The sequence below is a fragment of the Sciurus vulgaris genome (genome assembly GCF_902686455.1).
Source record: "Sciurus vulgaris genome assembly, chromosome: 10".
NCBI lineage: Eukaryota > Metazoa > Chordata > Mammalia > Rodentia > Sciuridae > Sciurus > Sciurus vulgaris.
Window position 1 is genome coordinate 108,086,509 of NC_136470.1, and position 14,260 is coordinate 108,100,768.

General features: G+C 34.2%; 1 long non-coding RNA gene across 1 annotated transcript in view; it reads right to left on the minus strand.

The window, feature by feature from the left end:
- The window catches only part of LOC306670248, a 253,586-nt gene extending 239,915 nt beyond the window's left edge, over positions 1 to 13,671 (minus strand). The window contains exon 1 of the long non-coding RNA XR_013766359.1: positions 12,653 to 13,671. This is a non-coding gene — a long non-coding RNA (uncharacterized lncRNA). The remainder of the gene's footprint in view (positions 1 to 12,652) is intronic.
- Between the last annotated feature and the right edge of the window lie 589 nt (positions 13,672 to 14,260).

Genomic DNA, 14,260 nt, shown 5'->3' on the forward strand with positions numbered 1-14,260 from the left:
CAATTAAAGTATCTGCCTGTCTGAGGTTTTCCTCCAAACCTTATCCTCCTCCAGAGAACAGAGGGATTTCTTTGGGTGAGAACTTCATCACAGCGTTGCAAAAACTCCCCATATGCCGTCTGTGTATTGTTTTCTCTATGTTTCAAACAGATTGAGGACATGGTGTGAGGGAGAGTGACTACTTATTTTCTAATTAAAGGTGGAGTATCAGTTGAAGTGGTTTTAAATCCACATAGTCTGCTTTAAATGTGCAGATGGCACCTTCATAGGCTTGTAAACTGTTTTCGGTTCATAGCTTGTCAGGGATCAGTTCTTGACTGGAGAAATAGTGTGAAGGATTAAATAAGTGGGGAGAAAAAAAGAACATTTAAAAACTTTAACTCTGTATACCATACATTGGCACATACTTTTAGCTCTCTAAGCAGCCCTAGCAAGATGAGACCAAGGCACAAAATTGCTAGAATATGGTAGAGCTAAGATCATTGATTCTCAGGATCTGATTTTCCCACAAAATGAAACAAGAATCTAGAAAAATCCCCAAACAAATCCTAATTTGAATATTCAATATCGTATACTACAATAAGAACTGATTTGAATAAACATTATAAATAGATTTTCATTTAGAACAATTTTATAATTAATGGTTAACATTACCTTTATAATGGTTGACATTACTTTCATTTCTAGCTCCAAAATTGTGGAGAAAATATCTTTAGTAATTTCCCATTTATTGCTTTTCTAAGAAGAAAAAGTGCTTTCACATTTAATATGTGCTTCAGTCTACTTTAAAGAAAAAATAGAAATACATAGATAAATTATTTAATAGTATTAACACTTTGGGATTTTAAACATAGTCATTTGTCTTCCAATATTAATCTGTGAATTCCATTTGAAAGTCCACAGGCTTCATTATAAAAACAATCACACAACAACAACAAAATTTTTTTTCTTCAGTAGCATTTTCTTTGGGCATAATTAATAATGGAAAACATTCTTCATAGCCACAAACTTCCTTTTCCTTTTTAAATATAACATGTAACAAGAGAAATTAAAATGTTTTGTGGATCAACTGAAAAATTATCAACTAGCTACTCCGCTGCTTCACAATCTATTTATAGTTTAGCATTAAGTCTTTCATTTCATTTAGAACAGTTTATGTCTTATCTAAACAGGTTGCCTCTGACTCACCATTCCTGGATACAGAACCACCCAACACACTGAACTCTCTGAATATAAGGTTCTTGTTATACTTCTCTGAGAGAAAACATACCTTCCATCCTAAATTGTATTCAAGATTTCCTTATTCCATGAAATATTTCTAATTCCATCTACCTTCCTTTTTAATTTCTTTTTAGGTCAAATGTAGGCAACAAGAAGGTAAAATCGATAGAGGCAGGAACAAGGTTTTTTTTTTTTATTTATTTATTTTTTTTAGTTCTATCCTTTATAATGCCAGAGAAGCTAAACCAAGACTTCTAACCATTTAATACCATTGAAAGAATTACCTTGTATTTTCTGGGTGTTCACATCACATTAGCTTTTTATTGTACCCAGATAGGAATAGGTCTTGCATTCTAGAATGAGGACACTTACTGTGCCTAAGAGTTTGAGATCATTGTCCAAATTCCCTCACAAAAACATCTGCTTCCTTCATTCAGGGTGTACAATATGTGGGGTATTGAATGCCAAGCATCTGTTTTGAGTGGAACCCCTGAGTTATGAATTCACATACCTTAGAATATGTTGAAGAATGCAGCTTAGAATATGTTGAAGAATGAAGTTAATATTTCCCCAAGTCTATTTCTTCCAAATAATATTCACAGGACCATTAATATTATGTTTAAAGTAGTTAAAGGGGGTGGTCATTAAAGATTTTGAATAGGAAAAGATAAAAAAAAGAGTTATTTTGCTTTGACATCTAAAAGATAATTATAGTAGTAAAATGAATCATCATGATAACAAGTAACAAAGATTGTAGAATTTTTTTGTTGATTTGTTTTGGTGGTACAGGGGTTCAGTTTGAAGCAGGCCCTTGCACATGCAAGTCAAATGCTCTATCACTGAGCTACATCCCAGCCCAGAGTTTAGAGATATCGTTAGAAATATTAGAAATAGAAGCATTAAGATCCCTTTTTTTTTTTTTTCTATATTGGAGACAACGAATAGGAAAAGCAGACCAGAGAGAACAAGGACTTGAGAAGATCAGTACCCTTAAAAGAAAAGACCCCTGAAAGAGCAGAATGTGTTACATGTGTATTTTGAAAAGTGGATGTTAAGGATAGTCTGTGGATCATGTTAAGTTTTTATAGATGAAATCTGAGTGGATAATGAAGATAATCAGCAAAATCAAAGAAAAAAAGATGTTGACCAATAAGTCATTCATGTAGAACTAGAAAAATTTGAGACTGATTTAAATCCTCAACAAAGAAGTCATTTGAGATTAAAGAAATGTGTGCAATCAAAATCATAAAAGTATGAAGAGACAATCAGGTCAAACATAGAATCTTAGAGTGCCTTAAAGTGGGGAACAGGAAGAGGAGGAAGTCAAGTGGTCTTTATTACTCAATGATATTAATGGGTCATCTGCTGTACCAAAATGTCAAGCTAAGAACACTTGTACTTGCTAACTTAAAACACTATTATTCTATTTCCCTTCTTTAAATAAAAACCTCCACTATTTCAAAAATATGACTCATCTTCTGTCCATGTATAAAATGTTTACCTGTAGGTATGAGGTTTTGCACCAAGTGTTGGAAGGTACATGACTTCATGGAACTTGCTCTGCAGATTAGTCAAATGTAATCATACAGAATGTGTGTGTGTGTGTGTGTGTGTGTGTGTGTGTGTGTGTGAATAGTGATGCTATTTCAAAATAATTATACTGTAAACTTTTTCATCAGTAATTTACCATTGAAGATTATTTTTAACACTTTTGTGCACAAATTTCCACATTTATCATCTCATTTTATCTTTATAACATTGTTATAAAGACAAAAACAGGCAAGTATGTTTCCTCATCTAAAGGCTTCTTCCAGCCTAGTCAGTGACACTTATCATACTCTTAGGAAGTCTTCTCTGGGGCAAGTGACTGGGAAATCTGATGCAACATTAGCTCCCTTTCTTCCTAGGAAATACTGAAAAAAAAGTGTCTTCATTGAGAAGGTTTATCCTATTATAAAGGTCAGGATTTTTCCCCAAATGTGGTCATTAAGGATTCATACATTTTTGTCCAGATTCTGTTTCAAATTTTGTTGATTCAAAATTATACAGTAGGGCCTAGAGTGGTAACTCAGTGGTACAGTGCTTGCCTACCATGTGTGAGGTCCCAGATTGAATCCTCAATCTCTCTGTTTCAGTCTCTGCCTCTTTTTCTCTCTCGCTCTCTCACACACACAATATATTTGGTAGAATATATTTTCTACATATGATATGAAGGTGACAAATTCATTAACATTTGAGAATACAAAAAGTAATAAATCACATCAACCATAATTATCACTTCAGAGGCAGCTATCACTAAGATCTTGGTTTTTCTCTATCTCTAGTTAGATCCATATTTATACCTACATATACTTTTTATAACATATATATGTAAAATGATGTCATCTTGTATTGCTATATGTATTCTGCTTTTAGCACTTAAAAATCATTTTTTCCTCTGACAATATTCCACCCTATAAATGGAACATAATTTACCATCTTCTATAATAAGATTATGTTTCAAGATTTTATCTGGGAAAGGTGGAACATAATGTTTATCCATATGACTCTCATTTATATAGAACTCTGTGAAAATAAAAAGACCTCTAAGTAAGAAATAAAAAGACTGGAAAACAGCACTATGTGATCCCATTAATTCTGAACCTACCTTGCTCGTGTTTTCATTAATGACTTGGATGAGTGTGTCTGTGGGTATATGCTGATCAACCATGCAGATGGCAAGAAACTGATAGAAATATCAGACATATTAGATGATGAAATCATAATTCAAAAGGATCAGTCAGGTTGAAATGATGGGATAAACAAGAGTATATTTTTTAAAAAATGAATATAAATTTCCACATTTGAGTTAAAAAAAATCCTAATATATCATATGGAATAATTGTTATGGTTTGAACATGAGGTATTCCCCAAATACTCCTGTATTAATGAAGTAATGTTTAAAGGTGAAATGATTGGATCGTGATAGCTGTAAATTAATCAGTCCCTCCTAGTTTGGATGGAGTGGGTGGTAACTGTATGCAGCTGGGGTGTGGCTGGAGGGGTAGGTCACTGGGGTTGTGCCCTGAGAGGGTTCATCTTTCCTGTGGTCACATTCCCTTCCTCTTTGCTTCATGGCCTCCATGAGCTGAGCTGCTTTCCTCTACCACGTCTTTCTATCAAGACATGATGCCTCATCTTGGGCCCAGAGCAATGAATTGGTCAACCATGGACCAAATCTCTGAAACTGTGATCCACAATAAACTTTTTCTCTTCTAAAGTGGTTCTTGTCAGGTATTTTGGTTACAGCAATGAAATGTTGATTAACATAATGACTTTACAGAAAGTTTGTGCAAAATAAAAATAGTAAATAAGAAAAAAATGTAAATAAAAGAAAATGATATAAATGTGACAGGCAAAAAATAATAATGCAATTTTGAAGGTTTTTAATAAAAACATTATGGTCAAAGTCTGTAAGTTGAGGCTCATTTTTTAAATAATCTAAATAGAAAGTTGAAAATATTAAATGCATTTAGCCAGGAGAAAAGATTACTGAATTGCAGAATTAATTTGACAGGTGCACTCAAATCTATGGCGGTATACAGAAAAGAAAAAATCTGATTCGTCTTACTAGACTTGATATGTGTTCCAGGAACAAAAGAGTAGAGTTGTGGAAACGCTAATTTTGGAAGGATACAAGGAATTTGGCTCAATTTGTAACAACGTGTAACAATAATAACAACATATAACACTTGAAATAAGCCAAATATGGAATAGGCTTCCTCAATCTAGCTCATAAATTTAGAAATTTTCAGTCTCAGGAGCTGTTCAAACAAAAATCAAAGAGTGACATCACCATCTACATGCTCCTCTTATAAAATCTCATAAACTCACATTATCATGACTTATATTAAATACTAATTTCAAGCCTCGTCTGTCTTCTGAACTCTAGATGAGAATTGTGTCACCCACTTTGTCTTTCTACATCAGTGTTTCTCAATTTGGGGGCTATTTTGTCCCTCCGAAGGGAACCCTTAAAGAAGTCAGGAGACATCTTTGATAGGTGCAACTGGGAGGGATGCTGCTGACATCTCATGGGTAGCGGCCAAGGATGTAGCTCAACATCCTAAAATCTTCAAGACGACCCCCACAAAAAATTATTCTTCCCAAAGAAAAAATAGAACCAAGGTTAAGAAATCTTCCTGTTTATTTCCATCAGGTAGCAAACCTACCATGACCTATTTCCAAGTTCCTCATCTCCACTGCCCTATTCTGCTCTCCCCTTAAAATTCCAAATATTCCCTCGAGAAAGCCTAGTTACCATTCCCTATTCTGATTAACGCCATCATTAGCTATCCAATCACATTAGTTAAACATCTCAGTGAAGTCCTGAACTCCTTACTTTCCCTCACATTACATTTGAAAATTCTATCGATCTACTTCTAAAATGCCGTTTAGAATTTTCCCCTAGCTACCTTCAGTTCAGATCCACATTGTCCAACAAGATTTTTTTCTAAATTATCCATCTCCTTGCTGCCAGGATTATCTTTCTGAAACACAAAAGCAATTGTCCCATTATCCCAGGAAGAAACCACAGGCAAAACTTCACTCTTCAGTGAATAGAATTTCAAACGTCTAATTGACTGGAATGTGTGATCAAAGTTGACCCCAAGTTTTCTCAACGGTCTCATCCCCTGTCTCATCTTGGAAAGTGGATATAATATTCTAAATTTTCTTTTAAATTCTCAAATTTCACAGATCTAATGTCTCAAGTGTGAATGAGACAGTAGTTTTCACATTAAATAGGTTCCACATTGTATTACTGTCTCTATATTAGTATCTATTATCTTGTTTCTTATTGTCCTTAATTTTGAGTAGACATTCCTTGAGATAACGTAGCAAGAACAGGAAATTTAAAAAGGCTTCTTCCTTACTGTATGGAATGTAGCTTTTTAAAAGTACATATTATGTTCATTAACTGAGAGACAGATGATGGTAGCAGCTTAGCAGCTACTTAATGTTTTGCTTTGTGATTGTTGTGATTGTTGATTTTTTGTTTTTTGTTTTTTGGGAGGAGGGTTGTTGTTGTTGTTGTTTTGGTGCATCACCATATCCAGCATACTCTGTGATTTTTTTTTAAATAATTAATTTTATAAATAATTATCTTTAAAAATTGGGAATCCAAAATGCCAGTACACATTATATTCTCCCAGTGGAGGAGAAAGAGGATATTTTGCATGTTAAATTTTCTTTTTATGAAGTATTAAAACACTTCATAAAAAGGTTAAAATATAATAGTCCTTTGAGAGTGGCACTGAAAGGAAAACCAATATTTGATCACCTAACGCACGTAGCCTGGGTGAAGTGACTGGACTTACAGAAGTTTAAATGTTAAGTATGAATTTAAGGAAGACCTCATGAAATGTGTTTGAACACATACTGCACAGAAACATCAAAAGTACACGTCTCCCAATTGCTTTTAAAAAGGCAGAAAAAGAGGCATGTGTACAAGATAGTGCACCCAAGCCCTACATAATTTGCCTTTGGAATTTGGACTGATTTACACTCAGTCACACACACAACACTCAGTCCTCCGCATCTAAGCTGAATTCTTCCAAAGGAAACCATGATGTCTGCAGCCAAGAACAAAGTGAGGTGTTCCAGAGAAGCAAGTCTGGGGTTACAGCCAAATCTCCACATTATTTAGAATTCTCTAAATAATAAAGAGTTGACTGTGATGGCAAAAATCTTGCAGGTGCAGATTCATGTATTTTGGAATACAAATAAACCCTTTCAGCTGCTTGCTACCTACCACCATCACCTTATTTACAGTGTTCCAAAATGACTAGAGTTCTTCACTTAGGCATCTCTTTTCTCCAACCTGGTCCCTGTGTGGACAGAGTGAGTGAGAAAACAGGGAAGATAGATGAGGGCATTGATAGAAATAAAAATAATACAAATTGAGGGAAGGGAGGAGTAAATGACCTTCTACGATATATAAAGGTCTTTATTCTTGCCTTTAGCAACATTATTTGATATATTTTATTCAGATTAAACACCTGAAAATTAGTCTTCATACATACACTGCCATCATTTTGTGTATTAAGTAAACAATCAAAATGAAACTCAGTTATCACTTAAGATATGTCATCACTATATTAAAAAATCTGAACTTTTATTGGCTGAAATTATTTATTTCTATCAACATTCTACATTTCATATTTATATTTGTAATAAATTGATTTGATGTAGCTTGATTTCTTATCAGATGCTAAGAAACTATTGCATGAAAACAATTTTGAAACATTTCCTTTCTTCCCTGTCAACAGGAAATTTCCTCCTTAACCATTCTTTTTATAACGAAATCCAAATCAGTAATTGATCTGTTTAAATAGTGTTTTAGGCAAAATTAAACAAAGCAATTTCTTAAGCTCTGCAGTATGCTGATTTATCAGCACCAAATGAAAGTTAAAAATATAGCAGGCTAATTTGCACAGCATCATTTTCTGATATCTAGCATAATTATTGTACAAACCTAGATTTTTCTTATTCTTCCTAATTTTATGTGGATCATCAAACCAGACAGATAGCATCCTTTTCTTGTGAATGAAGTTTTAATTGTCTCATAATTTCAATACATTATCTTTGTCCATTTTGTAATTTGCCAGTCTTACAGTATAGACAATGAAAGCTGCAGCGAATCTTTACTTTTATTTTTTTCAAACATGTGCACATGGAACAATGGAACAATTTGAAAAATACACTTACAAAACTGAAAAAGATGCATTTTAAAATGTAATGATAAATATGAAGTGTCTCTGAAATGAGCATATAAAATCATAAATGTACTTCTGAATAATTTATCAAAATGAATTGTACTCAATTTTAATAAATTGGTAGAGGTTGTAAAAGTTCCTGAATGTATACAGTGGATCTAATCTAATACAGCAAATTCAATATAATCAGTGTATAGTGAATCTAATTTCCTAAACATGAGGTATCCATATAATAAACTCCCTTTGACATTGACTAGAAGATTCTGTGTAGAAAGGGGCAATCAATGAAAATCAAGAAATCTTGCCACCTGAAAAATCCATAAATGTGCCAGAATAAAAGGTGACTTACAAAATAAGAAGGAAGAAAGAACCATGGAAATGTTGGTAATGAACTGAGTAGTACAAAACTATGGTGAAATTATTGCAGGTGACAGAAAAGAGCAGGACATCAAGTTAAATTTCTTAATCCAAGGGTAGAAGAGGACCTTACTTTGACAAAAGTAACTCAGGAATCAGGTGAAGTGATCAGCATGATTATCTACTCAGATGATCTTTTATTCTTTAATTCCAGCGTTTTATAATATTACTAATATCAGCATTTTTATAAGGATTCAACACGCAGCAAAGTCAGTGGCAATATTATGGTAACTGTTACACACCGGTTAGGCATTCCTCAAGGGCAAGTTTAATATTCTGTAACTTTATTAATGTTTGGTAGGAAACTGCATTTGAACAGTACATGTCTAAACAACAATGTTGAAAATTACATATAAAAATTATGTACGTACAAGACAATACAGTAAAACTGCTTCTGTATCATTCAGACACTTTTTTTGTTTTGTTTTCTTTGTTCTGTTTTGTTTTCTTTCTAAGTGTGGCTGGTCGAGGGCAGAAGATGAAAAGACAAATGCAGACAGTTAAGAAGAGAGTTTAAAAAATATATCACAAAACCAGAGAAAACTGATTTAAAAGTTAGAAGGTGGCAAGGAGACCTGAAAAAGCCCCTTTTGTAGCCGCCTGAAAGTGAAGCTTGTGGTGCCCTGCCCCGTAGAAGGAAATCATAAGGAGAGCCAGCCTACACACATGACTGGTCTGCAGCACTTGTGGAGGGAGATTTCAATAATAAGCCCCAGAGAGCTATATGGTATACGTTAAAAGCAACATGAGCAGCTTTTCTCAGTCAACACAAAGGTCAAGTTTGGAGATGTGGCTTTTACATCAGTAGGAAGGATTTACAAAAGGGTTTAACCAAGAATTTCACAATGCAGGTACCTGCACATGGGGAAGGATTAGCAAAGGAAGTTGTGACACTGCTTCTTCGAAAACGCTTTGAAATTGTAAATTCTTATCTCATCCTGAAAATCACTTTTCAAGCTCATCTTCAGCCATCTAAGATTTTATTATATGTTAAGGAACAATTCAAAAATGCAACTATAGAGAATTTGAATGTTATATTTAGCCAGAATATGTCTCTATTAATAAACCAGAAATTTCACTTTCCTATTAGTCAAAATACCTAGGCTCCACTGATTCTATTATTCATTAACAAATGCACAAAATTATTTGGTCCAACATGATTTTTTTAACCAAATGTATACCAAGGAATTTCATACCTTCAATAATAATTCTAAAGATATTAATGTCAGACCCCTTACTAATTCCTACCAAATCAGTTTAAGATACTTACATACTTACATATTAGTAATGTTTGCTTTGGTACATTTTTTAGGGAGTCACATCAAACATTCACAATCCAAAAAGCAAAACAAAACTAATGTCTTCAAACTTTTGGTATCATTTTAATTAAGCAGGGATAGGGAATGTCTTCCACTGACAACTTTCTTAATGTTATGTTTCTGGCAAGTATTAAAAATAATGAGCCAGACACAGTGACCCATACCTGTAATCCCAGTGGTTTGGGAGGCTGAGGTAGGATTACAGGTTCTAAACCAGCCCCAACAACTTAGAGAGGCCGTAAGCAACTTAGTGAGACTCTGTCTCAAAATTAAAAAAAAAAAAAAAAGAAAAGAAAAAGAAAAACATAGGAAAGTTAGTATGTCACTGGAATGGTGCCTTCAGCATCATCCTTCAATGAGGCAAACTCTCTCAAAAAGTTTCTTATGAGTAGCCAAGGATTTCAACTGCTATGGTATATGAAATACTGGAAGGTTCCTATGGAAACCCAGAGAAGTGTTTCCTAAAATAATCTGTATTTTTAAAAAGAGAGGGGTTCTGGAGAGGTAGCTCAGAGGTAGAACACACAAAGCCCTGTGTTCCATCCCCATCATGGCAAAAAAAGAAATAAAAGAAAAACAAAAGACAAATGAAAAATTTTTTAGTTTAGGTAATATACATGTGATTTAATACACAAACATCAAGTACCCAGTGAAAATACTTTCATAATCAACCCATTTAACATTTGTCCTACTACTTTGGAAAAACTTTACCATCATTTCTGTATTATTTTTGCTTTTGATTTCAAGTGTCTTAGATGTGTTTCATATTTTAAATAACCTGAAAACAATGAATCCTTCAAGGCCTGCATAGCTTTTAGATGCTGATGATTTTCAGCCATACTCTCCCAAGGGTAGCTCTACTTTGAACCAATATCTAATGACTGCCAAATTTCCATGCCTCTACTTAAACTTCTTATCCTCCCTTCAGCTCATTTTCTAGTTGCCTATGTCTGTGGTTGCCATTTAACACATCATCAGAATTACCAAGGGAACTAGCTAAAAACAAACACAGTCATTCACCTCACATTCTCAATCAAACTCTTCTAGATTCACATCTGGGATTCTGATTGTTAACAAGCCTCCAGCCAGTCCCTCAAATCCCAGGAGGTTTTCGAACTCTATTAATTTGGGAAAGGACTTCCTATGAAAGTTTTAGACCTGAATGCTACCATTTGAGCCCTAAGATAAATCCCTTTGGATCTCAATCTCCATATATTATTCAAAATCAATCATCATAGAAATCCTTTGCAGTGAGCATTACTGCTTCTATTTTACACATGAGGAAACTGAGGCTTAAAGAAATTAAGTATGACGTTGAGCTATGGGCCCTGCCAGAATGTGGTGTAGTTGGGATGAAAAAGATAAAATGTCCAGCAGTGAGACTTATATTTGATTCTAGCAGTGTCACTAAAGCGGCCTGATTTTGTCATTCATCCTCTTTGAGTACCAGTTAATCACAGTGAAATGGTGATTACAGTGCTGATCTTGTAGGTCATAGCATATCATGATCACTGGAGAAATATTAGTCCATTCCCATCTGCAATTCTATTTTTACCTTGTTATTTCTTTAAGCATGGACTCGACTTAAAAAAAATGGCCTGTTTATATTTGGTCAGAAATGTAGTCCCACCTTTAGCAACCTTAGTACATGTTAATTAGTCATCTAAAATTATTATTTAAGAGGTACATCTGTTATGTAAGGCACCATATTAACCCTGTTCAAATAGGCTAAAATTAGGAACAAAAGTATTTTCAAAACTAGAAGACTATTAAAAAAGAAAAATCACTAAATAAAATTATGATATATTCACATAGTATGTTATTCAGGTATTAGAGATAATTTTAAAGAACATATTAAAATAATAAGTACATAATAGGACATGAAATTCGATCTATAACAATTTCATATTAAAATGTATGTGAGTACAAACGCATGTGCGTATATAAACGGGTGTGCAGTTTTGTCAAAAAAGGAAACATGCCATAGGATTCATGATAATTATAATTTGGTCAAGTAATTATGAATGATTTTTTGCTTCCTTTCAGTTCATCTGTATTTAGCATATTTTCTACAAAAGGCATTTTGAGAAAAAGTAAAAATTGTACAAAGCAAATAAAATGTATAAATAAAATAAAGAATGCTTCAAAGTATTAAAGTAACCTGAGCTATTATTTGCTTTTTTTAAAATCCTGAGATCCATAACAAAAGCATATTTCTTATAACAATTTCTTTAATTTCTAACATGCTCAACATTATACTAAATTAAAAATAAGAATCCTCTCAGATTGTGCATATTAGTAGTTTTTTCCTTGACCACATTTGGCTTCCATGGAAATTCTACAAATAACATTTCTGCAACATAAGGCACTAAAGTCAGGGAACAAACTGTTCTTAACTGTGTGGGGGCAACTTCCCATTTACATGGCAATCAGTCTTCTACAAATAAAATTCCAATAACCCCCATTCCTGTAGTCAGCACATATTGACTCTGTCTCAGGTATTGTTCAGAATCTTCTACTTTCATTATTCTTTGCTCTGTGACCTTGGCCAGGTAACTTAACCTGCCCGTGATTTAATTTCTAACATAAAGCAGCATGATAATGCCACCAACTTGATAAGTTTTTTGTTTTTGAGGATTAACACAATAACAAATAGAAATCCCATGAGTAAATCCTCATGGTATTACCAAAATGATACTTATGTGTGGCACTAAGATTCAAATGCCATCTCTACTGACATCAACATGTGACATATGATAATCATAAATATTTGCAAATCTATTTTATGCAAGACAGAGATATGAAGTCATGTTGGTCAAGATTCAGCCCGTGCCCTTAGTTTAGGAGGAGGGAAGGTAAGTCTTTAAGTGGTGAGAATATGAGGTCACAACAATGGAGAGAAAGGTGCTAAGTGCATTTAAAGAGGTGGGGCAAAGCTACCTGGAGACAGCAACACTTCAGGAGAATCTGAAGAATGAGCAGGACTGAGCCAGCAAGCTGGTGAGTAACAACAATCAGTTGGCATTTGCTCCCTGGTGTTCTGTGCTGGAACTCGGGAGCTGCCAACACTAACTTCATGCCAGGTGACAAATGATCTGAGTGCCCACAGCTGCAGCTACCACTTTATATGCTCTCCCTCCTACTTCCATCGTTAATGAGCCTGAGACCAGAAAAAAAAAAAAAAAAAAAAATACATCTTAGTAACCAAAAGCGCCTCTGTTAGCCTTTGGTCAGGAGGTATCAGAAAAGCTTCTATACTTCTGCTAACAATACAGTCATAGATCCTTTGTTATTTTTCATTAGCACTTGCTAAAATAGAAATTTGCTGCTATAAACTTATTTTTATACAACTTGTGGTATGCTCATAAATAAGTTCATTATAAAATGTATGACTTTTTTCCCTTAAGGTGAATTCTTACTGCGAGAACTCTGCTTATCTGCCCTTTTACCATTTCTGACTTTGAACTGTCCTATCTGCAGATATACAATATTCCAGAAACACAACTATGCTCTGTAAGTAACTTTACCAAGTCAACACAAGTTTTATGCCTTTATGTATATGCCTATATTTCAAATGTTATTTTAAGTGAAGTTCTATTTAAAACAATTAAGGTAATTTCCCTTTCACCTGTCGTGTGTCAGGTGTAACATGCCAGACATCTAGAGTACTAGAAAGACTTCCATTCTGCCCCTTAGATGTCACTGCTACATGACTGCATCTACTTATTTTAATTTATGTGAAAAAAATTGGCATTTGTTCTTTATTCAGTTGTCACAAAAACAAAACAATGTGTCCAGTGTAATAGGGAGACAGTGAGACTCAAAGGAAGCATGGGATTTGCTTCCTGCCTTTGAGGAGTTTAGAGTATGGTTGGAGAAGCTAAGGAAAAATCATGTTAAGCTGATTCAGTGACACTGACTATACAAAATGTGACATCGGGATACACAGAGGAAGAAGAAAATTTGTGAATTTTTTTTTTTTTTTTTTTTTTTTTTTTTTTTTGTGGTACTGGGGAATCAAACTCAGGGCCTTGTGCTTGTGAGGCAAACACTCTACCAGCTGAGCTATCTCCCCAGCCCTGTGTATTTTTTAATAATCGGCCTTTCAAATACTAAAGAGAAGTCTTCAGTATGTTTTCAGGGTATTATATTCATATCTATCAAATGACAATTTGAAGAAAACCATGTACCCTTCTAAAATGTTTTAAAAACTAAGTTAGGGAATCCTGAGGAAGCAGTTCTATAATATAAAGAAAAGTCTACTTCTATTGTTTTAAGAAACACAATGGCTTCAAGTCAACCACTAGGGGGAAAACCCTGCAGCATATACTGCAGTATATTCCTCCAAAATTGAACATCCAGCACTATTTGAACAGCGTATGCTTCTCTAATCCATTAGTCTCCAGGCCAACCCTTGCCCTAGGACTGGGAATAAGGTGAAAGTCTTAGGCCAGCCACTATGTCATATTACCTCCTTTTAAAGAGCTAAAAATAAAGTATTATCTGCAGGTCCAGCAGGATGGAGACCTGGGCAGGAGTGGAAATTTG